The sequence below is a fragment of the Notamacropus eugenii genome, chromosome X (assembly GCF_028372415.1).
Source record: "Notamacropus eugenii isolate mMacEug1 chromosome X, mMacEug1.pri_v2, whole genome shotgun sequence".
Classification (NCBI taxonomy): domain Eukaryota; kingdom Metazoa; phylum Chordata; class Mammalia; order Diprotodontia; family Macropodidae; genus Notamacropus; species Notamacropus eugenii.
In genome coordinates, this window is record NC_092879.1 from 32,807,145 (window position 1) to 32,823,373 (window position 16,229).

The following is a 16,229-nucleotide window of genomic DNA, read 5'->3' on the forward strand; positions in this document are numbered from 1 at the left end:
TCATATCTCTTTCCAATTTTCCTCTACTTCTGTTACTTCATTTTCAAAATCCATTTTGAGCTCTTCTATGGCCTGAGACAAATTCATATTTTTCTTGGAGCCTTTGAATGTAGGAGCTTTGACTTGGTTGTCTTCTTCTGGTTGTATATTTTGATCTTCCTTGTCACCAAAGTAAGAGTCTATTGTCTGAGATTTTTTTATGCTGTTTGCTCATTTTCCCAGCCAAATACTTGACTTTCTAAGTCTTTGTTAAGGTCGTACTCTGCTTCCAGTGTGTGTCCTGACCCAAACTTCAAGTATTTTTTGCAGCTATTTTAAGAGATATGTCTAAGGCCTGTAAAGTTTCAGTTCTTCCAAGGTGGTAAGATCAAGGAGAGGTGTTCACTCCCCTACTGGCCTGTGCTCTGGTCTGTGAGTAACCAGAAGCACTTTTTTTTTGCCTTGGAACTGTGAGGAGGATTCCCTCTAAACTACAACCTCAAGCTCTGTCACACCAGTGCTCCATCTCACCCTAGGACCACCACCCAGGACTGCAACCCAGATCCAAGCAGGGCAAAGCAAGAGAATCAGCACCAGCAAAATGTTCCCTGTAATCCCCCTGTGATCAATTGCTTAATCTCTCCACTGTCACCAGGAGCTCTGAAAGCAACTTTCATCACTGCTCCTGCTGTTTCTTTCACCACTGCCACCACCTGTGCTGCCACCTCTACCGTCACCTCCGCCACCCTGGGGCTGGGGCCAGGCCATGCTCCTCTTTCACCCAGGTCTGACAGAATTTTCCCACTGACCTTCTATGTTGTCTTTGGCATTTGTGGATTGGGAAATCTGGAAACCACAACAGCTGCCAGTGATTCTGTCCAATGAGGCCTGCTCCAGCCCTGTCTGTATTGGTGCAGCCCACACTGTGCTGTGCTCAGTTCCTAGCCTGGTATGATAGACCTTCCCTGTAGACTTTCCAGGTTGCTTTGGATTGGAGACCTGTTTCACTCTGCTGCCATTCTGTGGGTTCTGTAGCGCTAGAATTTGTGTAGTGTAATTTTTTTAATAGTTATTTGGAGGGGTTTGGGGGTGAGCTCAAGCAAGTCAGTGCTTTTACTCCACCATCTTGGCTCCACCCTCTTATCTGTCTTTCAAGCTCCTTTTTTGAGTTCTTCCATGGGTTCTTTCTGGGCTTTAGACCACTTTCTATTTTTCTGAGTTTGTGCCTTGGTTTACCCTCTCACCATAATAACTTTCAGTGGACAGATTCTTTTTGTATTGTTTTTGACTCATTTTTTGGGGGCCTTTTTTCCTTTCTCTTCAATTTGATCTCTCCTCCCAGGATGGAAGGGGATCTGTCTCAAACTTCTTATGCCAGGGCTTGTAGGACCTGGCTGTTTACCTGGTGGTGCATTGAAGTTGCTCTGAGGCCCATGGTGACCCTTGTGTCTGTTGCTGTGTTGAGGGGATATAGTGTGGAAAGGCTGGTGCTTCTGGAGGCTATAGGTGTCTGGCAGCTTACCTGGTACTGAGCTGGGGTCCTAGTGGTGGTGTCTGGTTTGTGCTAAGGCCAGGTGAAGTTTTTCTGCATTTCCCTGGGGCTATGCTGAAGCATATAAAGGGCCAGCCATTGGAGGATGCCTGTTACCTGGATGTGGGGAGGGGGTGAGTAGGGATGGGTGGGGTCCTGGTGGTGGGCTACCAAGCTAGGGCTTAGGATCTCATGCTGGTTTGCCAAAGTGGGGCTTGCTGCTGGCTTGCTGGAATCTGTACTGTCCTAGAATGTGCTTCACTTTTATTTGAGTGATATGGGTCTTTCTTGCCAATCCTCCAAGTTTCCTGGGCTGAAAAACCTCTCCACTCCATATTTCCACTGGTTTTTCTGTTCCGGGATTTGTTCTGGGGAGCTATTTTATAATTGTTTGGGTTGTTTTCAGGTGAATATGGGAAAGTTATAGCATATTTATTACTTACTTCACCATCTTGACTCCCAGAAATACATTAACCTTTAACTTTTTGACCACTAGAAAGCAGGGGGTGGTTTCACCGAGCGCAATCTACCCTATGTCCATGATGCTAGCTCATCTAAAACCACTCTTGGTTAAGAGAACGACCACAAAACTGCTACGAAGAAAACCTCAATGAAACACATTCCTTGGGTAGAAATTGAACTAGATTTCCTGGAAGAGATGAAGAGACAAAGAAGTAAAAATTGTTTTAAAAAATCAAATAAGAGTGGTAGAGAAAAACTGGGAAAAGAAATGAGAATAATGCAACAAAATTATTCAATGAAAATTAAGAGCTTTGTAAAAGAGACACAAAAGTACTGAAAATATAACTCCTTGAAAACCAGAATTGGTGGCTTCATTCCTCTAAAGTTACTGATAATCTCCTAATTGTCAAATTAAATAGACTTTTCTCATTTCTCATTTTCCTCTACCTCTCTGCAGGCTTTGACACTGTTGATCACCCTCTTCTCTTTAATCTTCTCTCCTCTGTAGGTTTTCTGGTGGTTTCCATTCTCTCCTGGTTCCTCTCCTAGCTATCTGACTACACCCCTGTCTTCTTTGCTGGATCTCCATTTAGATCACACCCTTTAACCACAGGTGTCCAAGAGTGTTGTATCCTGGGTTCTCTTCTCTTCTTCCTTTGTGATACTTCACTTGGTGATCTCATCAACTCTTATGTATATAATTACTATTTTTATGCTGTTGTCTCTAGTTATCCTCCCTCAACTTCTATGCTAATCTCCAATTTTACATCTTCAATTGACTTTGAGATATCTTGAATTAGATGTGGAATAGATATCTTAAACTCAACATGTCCCAAACAGAACTATTCCATGAAACCTTCCCCCCTCCTAACTTCCCTGTCACTCTAAAGAGCAACACCTTCTTCCCGGTCCCTCACACTTGTATCTTTGGAGTTATCCACAACACATCCAATCTGTTGCCAAGGCCTGTAAATTTTACCTTTGTAACATCTCTCACATATATTTCCTTCTCTTCTCTGATATGGCCATCACTCATCACCTCACCCTTGGCTTACTTCTCAGCCTGCTCTGGATCTGCCTGCCTCTTCCTCCTCCAACCCATCCTCCATTAAGCCAATAAGTAGTTTTCCTAATGTGCAGGTCTCATGATGTCACCCTCTTTACTCAAATTTCAATATCTCCGTGTTACCTGGAGGTAACAAATACAAAATCTTGTTTGACCATTCACAGTCCTTCATAACATAACCTTCATAGCCTCCTTTTCTTTCCAGTCTTCTTGCAGCTTATTCCTTGCTGAGTTGGATCCTGTCCTTATTGCTGTCCCAGGAACAAGACACTCCATCTCTCAGCTCTGGGCATTTTCTCTGGCTGTCCATCCTGCCTGGAATGCTCTCCCTCCTCATCCCTGCCTCTTCTGACTTCCCTGGCTTCCTTCAATTCCCAGCTAATACCCCATATTCTAGAGGAAGCCTTTCTCAATCCCTTTTATGTTTGATGCTTTATTTATCTTAGTGATGTCCTATTTATCTTATTTTATTTGTGATTTGATAACATATTTGTTTACTTGTGTACCCCATCAGATGATGAGTCCTTTGAGGGCAGGGATTGTCTCTGGCCTCTTCTTGTGTTCCCAGAACCTAGTACAGTGCCTGGTACGTGGTAGGCAGGTAATCTGTTTATTGATTGCCTAGCTAACATTGAGACATAAATGTGTGTTGTCTAGCAATGCAATGTGTGCTCCTTGAGAGCAAGGGCCTCTTCATTTTGGTCTTTGTATTCCCAGCACTTGGCACAGAGCCTGGTCTATAAATGCTTTTTGATCAATTAAATGTCATTCAAAAATATAGCCCCGTCCTTTGGTGACATCTAGGGCCAACGATCAGAGCGGTCAAGAAAAGATAATAAGAGCACCCTCTTGTGGCTGATTCACATGTTACATATTTTCTTGTGCCTAAGTGATGGTCTTACACTTGAATTCATTTAAAACCTAGATTTACTTGATTGTAACTTATGTGACACCTAACACATATTTATCCAGTGGGAAGGGAGGCAGAATTAAGCCAAAAGGAATGATGGATTTAGACAGTGAAGTTCCTTCAATGTCAGTAAGAATTCAAACTGAATCATCCCAATTAAAATTGCCAATTACATTCTTAACCCTATAAAAGGTGACCTGACTCAGTATTAGATTTGATTTTTGATGTTCACCCATTCAGTCGTATATGACTTTTTGTGACTCTACGAACCATAGCATGCCAGGCCCTTCTTTCCTCCATTGCCTCCCAAAGTCTGTTCAAGCTCATGATTGTTGCTTCTGCGACACTGAATATCCATCTCATCCTCTGCTGTCCCTTTTTCCTTTTGTTTTTAATATCTCCTAACATCACTGTCTTTGCCAAGGGTCCTGTCATCTCATCATGTGGTCAAAGTATTTAAGCTTCAGTAATTGTCCTTCCAAGTACTAATCTGCATTAACTTCTTTAAGTATTAATTGATTTGATCTCCTTGCTGTCCAAGAGATTCTTGAAAATCTCCTGCAATTCAAAGCATTGATTCTGCTGCACTCAGCTTTCCTTATAGTTCAATTCTCACAGCTATACATTTCTGCTGGAAAAGCCATAACTTTGACTACACAGACTTTTGTCAGCAAGGTGATGTCTCTACTTTTTAGTATGTTGTCCAGATTTGTGATAGCTTTCCTTCTAAGGAGCAAGCATCTTTCAATTTCAAGGCTACAGTTGCCATCTTCAGTAATCTTGGAGCCCAAGAATCTAAAATCTGACACTGCTTCTATTTCTATTTGCCAGAAAGTAATGGGGCCAGTTGCCATGATCTTAGTTGTTGTTTTGTTTTTTTTAATGTTAAGCTTCAAGCCACCTTTTACACTCTCCTCTTCCACCCTCATCAAGAAGCTTCTTAATTCTTCACTTTCTACCATCAGAATGGTATCATCTGCATATCTGGTATTGTTGAGGTTTCTCCCAGGAACCTTAATTCTGGCTTTTGATTCATCCAGTCTAGCATTTCACTTACTGTCCTCCGTATATAAATGAAATAAATAAGATGACAACATACAACCTTGTTATACTCCTTTTTTCCAAACATAAACCAATCAGGTGTATCATGTCCAGTTCCAACTATTGCTTCTTGACTTGCATACAAGGTCCTCAAGTAAGATGATCTGGTACTCCCATCTCTTTGAGAACTTGCCACATTTTGCTGTGTTCCACACAGTGAAAGACTGCATTACATTAAAGTAGTCAATGAAACAGAAATGGATATCTTTCTGGAATTGCCTTGCTTTCTCCGTATTCCACCAAATGTTGACAATGTGTTCTTTACTTTCTCTGCCCCTTTGAAAGCCAGCTTGATTCTCTGGTAATTCTTGATTTACATATTACAGAATCTTAAAATAACCTTCCTGGGGTGTGAAATGAGCACACTTCTTCAGTAATTTGGAACATTTCTTGGCATTGCTCTTCTTTAGGATTGGAATGTAAACTGATCTTTGCCAATTAACACCCTATCTCATAGGGTTTTAAACAGCTCAACTGGAATTCCATCACTTCCACTAGCTTTATTGTTAGCAGTGCTTCCCAAGGATAACCTAACTTCATTCTCCATTACATTACATTACATTGCATTACATTACATTACATTACTGTGGGTAAAAATCCCTTAGACAAAATAGAGTAACCCTCATAGTCAATAAAAAGATGAGAAAAACAGAGTTGTTACTCAGTTATTTTCATTTGTGTCTGATTATTTGTGACCACATGTAGGGTTTTCTTGGCAAAAATACTGGAGTGGTTTGTCTAGATCAGCAACCACACTCTTCTGGTTATTAATGATGTTAAGCTCTTTCTTCTATAGTTCTTCAGTATATTTTTGCCACCTCTTCTTACTATATTCTGAGTCTGCTAAATCTCTCCCATTTTTGTATGGAACTTTCTCTCGATATCACAATTTTCTAGAAGAAATCTCTTATTTTTCTCATTCTATTGTTTCTTTGCTTTGTTCATTTAAGAAAACCTTCTTATCTCTCCTTGCTCTTCTCTGGAATTCTGCCTTCAGTTGGGTGTATATTTTCCTTTGTCCTTTTCCTTTTCCTTTCCTTCTTTCCTCAGCTATTTGTAAAGCTTCATTAGATCACCATTTTGCTTTGTTGCTTTTCTTTTTCTTTGGAATGTTTTTTGTTGCCACCTACTGTGCAATATTGCAAATCTCTGTCCATAGTTTTTCAGGAACTCAGATCTAATCTCATACATCTATTCATCACCCTCACTTCATATTCATAACAGATGTCATCTGGGTGAAAATACAGTCTTCAATTTAAGTCTAAAATTTACAATAAGAAGTTCATGATCAGAAGCAGAATCAGCTCCAAGTGTTGTTTGAGCTGACTTTATAGAGCTTCTCCACCTTTGGTTGCAAAGGATGTAATAAGTCTGATTTTTATATTTCCTATCTGGTGATATTCATGTACAGAGTTGCCTTTTGGGTTGTTGAAAAAGGTTGGTTTAAATTTTACATCTCCTCTTAGACCAAATTCAGGTCACCTTGGTTCACTGGTATTACATTCCTGGTTCCTATACAAGACAGCTCTTTGTGCTCTCTTTTAGCTTTAACCCAGACATTCCTTTCTGGAATTAGTTGTAACTGTCCCTACTAAGGCTCTTTTCCAGTAAGTGTTGGACATCTTCTGACTTGGGGGGCTTATTTTCAGGTGTCATCTCTTTTATCATTTTAATTTTGTCCATGGGGTTTTGTTGGCAAAGATACTAAAGTGGTTGACCATTTCCATCTCCAGTGGATCACTTTTTGTCAGAACTCTCCACTGTGACCCATTCATTTTGGGTAACCATACACAGCATAATCCATAGTTTCATTGAGTTGTGCAAGCTCCTCCACTATGACTGAATAGTGACACATAGATCCAATAGCACTGGACAGAGTATTGAACTGATTTCAGTCTGCAGTGTACCTGTTTCCCATCAACAAGAGCAAATTTTAGAGGAAACAAATATAAGAGAAGGGACTGATCATTTAAATAATGATTTTTAGTTTGGAAGGAATATCATAAAACAAATATCATGAGTTTGACAAGACTGCCAATGTCAAATCAGGCACACAAGTAAATGATTGTCTAGGTGTTCAGGACTTGTCAAAATCATTAATCCCAGCATATTCAAAGTCAGATAGTAGGTGAGGCTACTGCTGTAATCATTGTACTCAATAGTCAAATAAGGATTTCAATCTGGTGCTTCTGACTCCATTCCAGTGGTCTTATTACTTGACCATGTTCTCCATCTTCTTTTATCTGTGGTACTCCGTTCTGAACACAGCTGTTTCTCTCCCTCCCTTCAGTCACTATCAACCTTTTCTAATGTATGCTCTACATCTGCTGTCCCAAATTTCCTCTCCACCATCCATTCCTTAGAACACTCAATGTATCAGTTAGGCTTTCTATTAATTTTTCTCTGGCCTTGATTCTCTCTCTCTCTCTCTCTCTCTCTCTCTCTCTCTGTCACCCCATATTATTAGTTTTGTGTGCACGTCATCTTTTATTTTGAAACACCTAGAGACTTAGGTCTGTGCCCACTTGGTTATTCAGAGTGAAGTGGAGAAGTCCACTTCTTATGGCTCGAGAGTTATAATACAGGTTTGATAAGGAGTTAGAATGAGGATGAGTAGAATTCAACATTTCCTTAGAAATGTATCAGTGACCATGGCAACCAGTAATTGAGCCTACCTGACACAACCTACACTGACAGTGAATATTTCCTTAACAGAGATTTCTAAGTCTGATGAACTCCTGACTAGAGCCCTTGTTGAGATCTTCTCTTCCTGAAGAGACTTTGGCAGAATTCTGCTCCCTCTCATTCCTCCATTCAGAACAAAACAAACAAAATAACAGAAAATCCAAGTAAGGTAGAATTCAGATGAATTGAAAGAACAGTAATCCCTAGTGTACTCCCTCCTCCTCAGTCATCTTCAACATTCCCTTTTGGGGTACAGGAACAGCCTTGGAGATTCCTGCTAGGAGTCCGTATAGGAATCTCTTACTACTACAGAGATTTTGTTTCCTCTGCTTTCCCCATCTCCATTCCACAAGTGACAGACACAGATTCTACTCACTTCTTTGAGAAGAAAAAGGGTAGAGGAGAAGGGCACTGAAAGTGTGCTGCATTCTTCCTGGAGTTAGTCCTAGGTTTAGAGAACTCAAATTTGCCCAGACTCTGACCAGGTTACCCTCCACATATTTCCTACCCCGCTCCCAAACCACACTGCAAAAAGTTGGCAATACTGATTCAACCCAGGTACAGAAAGAAAAGAGTAGAGTGTGTGATATATCTAGGTCAGACTGAGGTCTAACTATTAGGGGAAAGTGACCTCTGTGGTGTCAGGAAGAGCTTGCAGAGGAGTGGGTGAGGAGAAGGAGGAAACAATTGAAAGGCAGGAAGCCTTGCTTTGGTGGTGGTAGGGAGTTCAGTGGATAAATGCTTCTACCGGTGAAGAGAGATATTCTGTGAAGAATTATGGAACCTTTCCATTGAGTGCAGTCTAGGTAAATTGGTGCTTGCAAAAGACCCTCATCCTACCTTGGAAGAAGGGTGTTGGAGCTTCTGGGTTCAGCTGGAATCTAGGGGAATGGGAGGTCATGTACCCAGGGAAAAGATTTTGAGACAAATGGTGGGAAAGAAGGTAATCAGAGGGAGGGCAGTGGTCAGTGATGGACTGAATAATCATGGATGTGGTGAGGGCAGGGACCTAACATGAGGTAGTGTTCTATATGATAGCTGCAGGAATTGGCATTTTTCTGGGACCTTTCCTGCCCAATCCTCCTTCCCTGCCAGGAGGATCCAATTTCCCAACTGTCCCCACTCCTGTGTCCACCAGATCCTCCTTCTCATCCAGCTTTGCAACCAAATTCAGCTCCCCAACAGCCCATACCCCCTAACACCTCTCTCACAAAGAGTGGGACCTCCTCTCTTCCTTCCTCCCAACCCCCTAATTCCACTATATCTTCAAGGATATTTCCTGTAACAGAAGTAGCTGCCTCACCCAGTGGGATGATTAGCGTGAGTGTCTCATTCACCATTTCAGACCTCACAGGTTAAAGAGAAATGGGGTTGATAATATGAAGATCCCATCAAGTTTACTGAAGGCTTTAGGGATGTCTCCCAGGTTACCAGAGAAGCTAGAGTGAAAAGATATTGAAGTTTTTCAATGACTGCAAAACAGAGTGGATAACTCGAGAAACAGCAGACTAGCAGACTTTCAGAGAGTCACAGTTCCCAATTTTTAAAATTTTTTTTATTTTTTAAAATTAATTAATTAATTTATTTAACTTTTAACATTCATTTTCACAAAATTTTGGGTCCCAAATTTTCTCCCCATTTCTCCCCTCTCCCCTCCTCAAAACGCCGAGCATTCTAATTGCCCTTATCACCAATCTGCCCTCTCTTCTAACATCCCTTCCTTCCCTTGTCCCCATCTTCTTTTTTGTCCTGTAAAGCCAGATAACTTTCTATACCCCATTACCTGCATTTCTTATTTCCTAGTAGTAAGAACAACACTCAACAATTGTTCCTAAAACTTTGACTTCCAACTTCTCTTCATCCCTCCCTCCCCACCCATTCCCTTTGGGAAGCAAGCAATTCAATATAGGCCATATCTCTGTAGTTTTGCAAATGACTTCCGTAATAGTCATGTTGTGTAAGACTAACTATATTTCCCTCCATCCTATCCTGCCCCCCATTGCTTCTATTCTCTCTTTGGATCCTGTTCCTCTCCAAGAGTGTTGACCTCAATTTGCTCCCTCCTCCCACTGCCCTCACTTCTATCCTCCCCCCCCCCTGCTGATCCCCTTCTCACCCACTTTCCTGTATTGTAAGATAGGTTTTCATACCAAAATGACTGTGCATTTTATTTCTTCCTTTAGTCAAATGTGATGAGAGTAAACTTCATGTTTTTCTCTCACCTCCCCTTTTTTTCCCTGCACTGAAAAGTCTTTTGCTCACCTCTTTTATGAGAGATAATTTGCCCCATTCCATTTCTCCCTTTCTCCTCCCAATATATTTTTCTCTCACTGCATAATTTCACTTTTTTAAAAATACGATCCCATCCTATTCACCTCACTCTGTGGTGTGTGTGTGTGTGTGTGTGTGTGTGTGTGATCCCACCAACTACCCAGATACTGAAAAGTTTCAAGAGTTACAAATATTGTCTTTCCAGGTAGGAATGTAAACAGTTCAACTTTAGTAAGTCCCTTATGACTTCTCTTTGCTGTTTACCTTTCCATGCTTCTCTTCATTCTTGTGTTTGAAGGTCAAATTTTCTTTTCAGCTCTGGTCTTTTCATCAAGAATGCTTGAAAATCCTCCATTTCATTGAAAGACCATTTTTCCCCTGAAGTATTATACTCAGTTTTGCTGGGTAGGTGATTCTTGGTTTTAGTCCTAGTTCCTTTGACTTCTGGAATATCCTATTCCATGCCCTTTGATCCCTTAACGTAGAAGCTGCTAGATCTTGTGTTATCCTGATTGTATTTCCACAATACTTGAATTGTTTCTTTCTAGCTGCTTGCAATATTTTCTCCTTGACCTGCGAACTCTGGAATTTGGCCACAATGTTCCTAGGAGTTTCTCTTTTGGGATCTCTTTACGGTGGTGATCAGTGGATTCTTTCAATATTTATTTTGCCCTCTGGTTCTACAATATCAGGGTAGTTTTCCTTGATAATTTCATGAAAGATGATGTCTAGGCTCTTTTTTTGATCATGGCTTTCAGGTAGTCCCATAATTTTAAATTGTCTCTCCTGGATCTATTTTCCAGGTCAGTTGTTTTTCCAATGAGATATTTCACATTATCTTCCATTTTTTCATTCTTTTGGTTTTGTTTTGTGATTTCTTGGTTTCTCATAAAGTCATTAGCCTCCATCTGTTCAATTCCAATTTTGAAAGAACTATTTTCTTCAGTGAGCTTTTGGACCTCCTTTTCCATTTGGCTAATTCTGCTTTTTAAAGCATTCTTCTCCTCAGTGGCTTTTTGAACCTCTTTTGCCAATTGAGTTAGCCTATTTTTCAAGGTGTTATTTTCTTCAGCATTTTTTTGGGTCTCCTTCAGCAAGGTGTTGACCTGCTTTTCATACTTTTCTTTCATCTCTCTCATTTCTCTTCCCAGTTTTTCCTCCACCTCTCTAACTTGATTTTCAAAACCCTTTTTGAGCTCTTCCATGGCCTGAGCCCACTGAATATTTATTTTGCGTGTTTGGGATACAGAAGCCTTGACTTTTATGTCTTTCCCTGATGGTAAGCATTGTTCTTCCTCATCTGAAGGGATGGGAGGAGACATCTGTTCACCAAGAAAGTAACCTTCTATGGTCTTACTTTTTTTCCCTTCTTTGGGCATTTTCCCAACCAGTTACTTGACTTTTGGGTCCTTTGTCAAGAGTAGGGTATACTCTGGGAATCTCTGAGATCTCAGTTCCTCCAAGGTGGCACAATCAAGCATGTACTGGTCTGGATGCAGAGAGGGATTTTTGTGCCCAGAATCTTAGCAGATACCTCTCCACAGCCACTTGGCCTCCAGTTCCCAAGTCAGCACTGGGGACTGATTTTCATATAAGCTGGATGGGCAGGGCCACCATTTAGTGTGAGACAAAGACCAGCTCTCCCAGGGCCTCCACCCAGGGTGGAGGTAAGACTCAGCTCTTCAATGCCCCCGGGAGTTTTTACGCTCCAATAATGGAGCTTCCATAAGGGCTGCTGTGCAGGCTCTGTGGCTGTTGCCTGCTGCTGGAGCTATGGGAAAGCCCTTCTCCCTTCCTGGCCTGCTGATTAAACCCTGTCACTGATCTTTGGGGCCTGTGAGCCGAGGGATCTGAGGCCCTGTTACTGTGACTGGAGATTCTGCCCCTGAGGTGTCCTCCTCCCAGAATCTCGCTGTGCATCGCCATGAGGCCAAGGCTGGGCTGGGCTCCCCGCTCGGCTCCGTGTCCAGTGCAACCAACGTTTCTGTGGGACTTTCAGATCACTGTGGGCTGGAAATCTCCTCCACTCTGTTGTTCTTCACTTTTGCTGCTCCAAAATTTGTTGAGACTCCCTCTCAAATGTATTTTATGGGCTGTGGGGAGGACCCTGCATAAGTGTGTCTTCCTAGTCCACCATCTTGGCTCTGCCAAGTTCCCAGATTTTTATAAAAATGTGCAGGAGAATTTTAGGTATAATAGTGCCCAGAAGAATTTTAAGTGTAAAATATTAAACACTGAGGAAGAAGCAGCCCAACTGCAAAGGTTGCATAGGACTCATCCCCTCAGACTTTCCCAGAAATGACAAATGAAGCTTCACATTGGGCCAGATCCCAACATCATTTACATAGAGTGGTATTTGTCCTAGCACCAATTTCCCCACAATTTTACATGAAATGGCACCAAACTATGACGCTCCAGCTGATGTAAGAAACCTGTCTTTGGACCCATTCACTCACATGAAGGTAGAGGATGGCGAAGTTCAGCAATAGTACAGGTTCTGGGCCAGAGTTGAGAGAAATCCTCTCCAAAGAGGCTCAAGAAATGAAAATGTAAAAAAACCAAAACAAAGCTAAGGAACAGAAAGAGAAGAAAGGGAAATCTACTTGACTGTGAGGGCAAAATAGGAGGGAAAATTAAATAAGCAAATAATTGCAGGAAAGGACTATTCGGCAAAATCCTGAAAAGATAGGAGTAAGAAACCAGGGGTGGGGTGGGGTGGGGAGAGGAATTGGATATAAGGGAAAGAGAAGACTGATCCAGAGAGAAATAGACCAGTAACTATTTATTAAGACTTCCCATGATGATATCTATGTCCTAAAGAAGTGGCAGTACTCTAGTGACATTTTAATCTATAAGAAGCATGAGAAGAAGCTTCCCTCCAACTGAAGACCCATGTAGCCATTTAAAACTTACGAAATATAGTGTAAGCAGTTGGTCTAAGCCTTACTTCTTCCTGACTTCTTTTTAGTTATCCCAGTATTTTTTAAATCAGGAAAAGTGTTTATTCCTGAGGAATTTTTATTTTCAAATTCATCAAGTACAGGGTTATTGAATTTCATTGTTTCTAATTCTCAGTCATCTAGCCTGTTCCATTCATTGGTTTCTCTATTCTTAACCAATACGAAATGTTTTTGATGACCACTGTTTTATAATAAAAATTGAATTTTGAACATTCAATTCCCCCTTAATTCCAAATATTTTCATTTCCCTTGATATTCTTTTGTTTTTTTCCAAATGACTTTTCTTAATCATTTTAATGAGCTCTGTAAAATATCCCTTTGTGTAATTGCTATAGTATTCAATGAGTTAATTAACTCTGGGAGTAATAATAAATTTTTTTAAAATTGGCATGGTTCAGTCACTGAATAATCCTCCAGGTATTAAAGTTACTTTTTGTTTCTTTAAAGGCAACTTTTTAATTGAATCTAAGCAGATGTTTTGTGGGTTTCAGTAGACAGATCTCCATATATTTCATGCACTTGTTCATTATTCTCATTGGATGAGGGCTACCACATCTTAACTAAGTTCTCTCCTACACCTTCCAGCTCCCATTTATATGTTCTCTTCCACTATAGATCGTACGCTCATTGGAACTGGGGAATGTCTTGCTTCCTTGTATTTTTAGTCTCAGTCCAGAGCTCAGTACTTGGCTTTTAGTAAGTGCTTAATGAATGTTCTACCCATTTCATTCTGTCTCTGTCTTTCTGTATTTGTGTCTGTCTGTCTCTGAGTCTGTTTTCCATTTACCTGAATGCAATAAAACTTCATGGATGCACCCTTGGAGCAAACATTGGCACTTCATAGACTATGTGATTGTAAAGAGAAGAGACAGACAAGATGTGAGAGTGACAAAGGCAATGTGTGGTGGAAGAGCGCTGGACTGATCATAGACTTATCCTTTCCATACTAAATATTTGAATTCATCAAAAGTGCTGCCCCCAAGGCAAAATGACTACCAAAAGAATTAATGTCAACACTCTGAGCATGAACAATTTATCGTTAACTTGGAGAGTAAGTTGAGCCAACACACAGTTGGCAACAGTGGAGCAGAAAAGGAGTGGGCAGCTTTCAGAGATTTGGTGTACAGCACTGCATGTGCTCGTCTGGGTCAGAACACTCACAAACACCAAAACTGGTTTGATGAAAATGATGGGGAAATTCAGAAGCTGCTAAATGAAACATGAGAACTCCACAGGATATACCAGCAGGATAGTTCATCCACCTCTAAGAAGGCAGCATTTAATTCCATCAAAAGCAAAGTACAAGCAAAGCTTAGAGAGATGCAGAATTCCTGGCTCAGTAAGAAGGTAGATGAAATTCAGTTTTATGCTGATAGTAACAATTGAAAGCACTTTTCTGATTCCATGGAAGCTATTTATGGACCAAAAACCTATGGTGCATCACAACTACTCAGTGCTGATCGAGCCACGTTGATTAGTGATAAGGACATGATCCTAGAGAGATGGACTGAGTACTTCCATAGTGTTCTCAACAGACCATCATTAATCAATGCTGAGGCCATTGACTGTTTACCTCAGGTTGAAGTCAATTCCTCCTTAGCTGAACTTCCAACTGAAGAAATGGTTTTGAGGGCCATTAGGCTCCTTTCATGTGTCAAAGCACCTGGTTCTGATTCTATTCCAGGAGATTTACAAGGTAGGGGGACCATTGCTCATACAAAAACTGACTGAAATTTTCCAGGTTATATGGCAAGAGGAGGTTATCCCCCAGGAGTTCAAGGATGCCTCAATTGTACATCTCTGTAAGGGTAAAGGGAATAGATTGTCCTGCGACTATCACAGGGGGGTCTCTTTCTTAATCATTGCTGGCAAAATTCTTGCCAGAGTCCTTCTTAATAGGCTGATCCTTCACCTGGAAGATGGTCATATACCTGAGAGCCAGTGTGGCTTCAGAAAGGGCCAAGAAACAGTCGATATGGTGTTTGCTGCCTGACAACTCCAGGAGAAATGCCAGGAGCAGAAGAGAGGTCTGTACACAACGTTTGTAGATCTTACCAAGGCCTTTGATAGTGTTAGTCGTGAAGGCTTATGGAAAATTATGTCAAAATTTGGTTGCCCAGAGAAGTTCATCAATACTGTACATCAATTTCATGATGGCATGTTTGCCTAGGCTCTGGATAATGGACAATGCTCTTGGGCCTTTCCAGTCACCAAGGGAGTGAAACAGGACTGTGTGCTTGCTCACATGCTTTTTAGCATGACATTTTCAGCCATGTTGACAAATGCTTTCAATGAGGATGAACACGGCATCAAGATCAGCTACCATACTGATGGCAAGTTCTTCAATTTGAAAAGGCTACAAGCCAAGACCAAAGTGGAGGGAGTGTTGGTGTATGATTTTCTATTTGCAGATGATTGTGCACTCAATGCAGCCTCTGAAGCTGAGATGCAACAAAGTATGGACCAATTCTCTGCTGCCTGTGCTAATTTTGGCCTAATAATTAAAACCAAGAAAACACATGTGCTTCATCAGCCACCACCACACTATCCATTTGTGAAACCCTCGGTTACAACAAATGGAGAAGTTTTGAATGCTATGGATAAGTTCACTTACCTTGGTAGTGTACTTTCCAGGGATGTACACATTGACAATGAGGTTGATGCATGCATTGCTAGAGCTAGATCGATGTTTAGGAGACTCTGAAGAAAACTTTGGAAGAGAAGAGGTATTAGAGTAACTACCAAACTGAAGGTCTACAGAGCCATTGTGCTGACCTCATTGTTGTATGTCTCTGAAACATGGGCAGCCAACCAGTACTATGCCGAGAAACTGAATCACTTCCATTTGAACTGTCTTAGGAAGATTCTGAGGATCACCTGGCAGGATAAGGTACCAGACACTGAAGTCCTTGCTCAAGCTTAACTGCCAAGCATTCAAACTATGCTTCAGAGAGTGCAACTCCAATGGGCTTGCCACGTTGTTCGAATTCAAAATATATATTTGCCAAAAAGACTATTTTATGGAGAACTCACATGGGGCAGGCATCACATGGTGGTCAGAAGAAGCGATACAAGGACACTCTCAAGGTCTCTCTCAAGAACTTTGGATTTGACTGTGTGACATGGGAGAGACTGGCAAAGGACCGCTCAGCATGGTGTGCCCATATCAGAAAGGGTGCTGTGTTCTATGAGCAAAGCAGAATTGAGACAGCACAAAGTAAACGTGGGATAAGCAAATTTGGAGTACCCACCACAAATATTCAC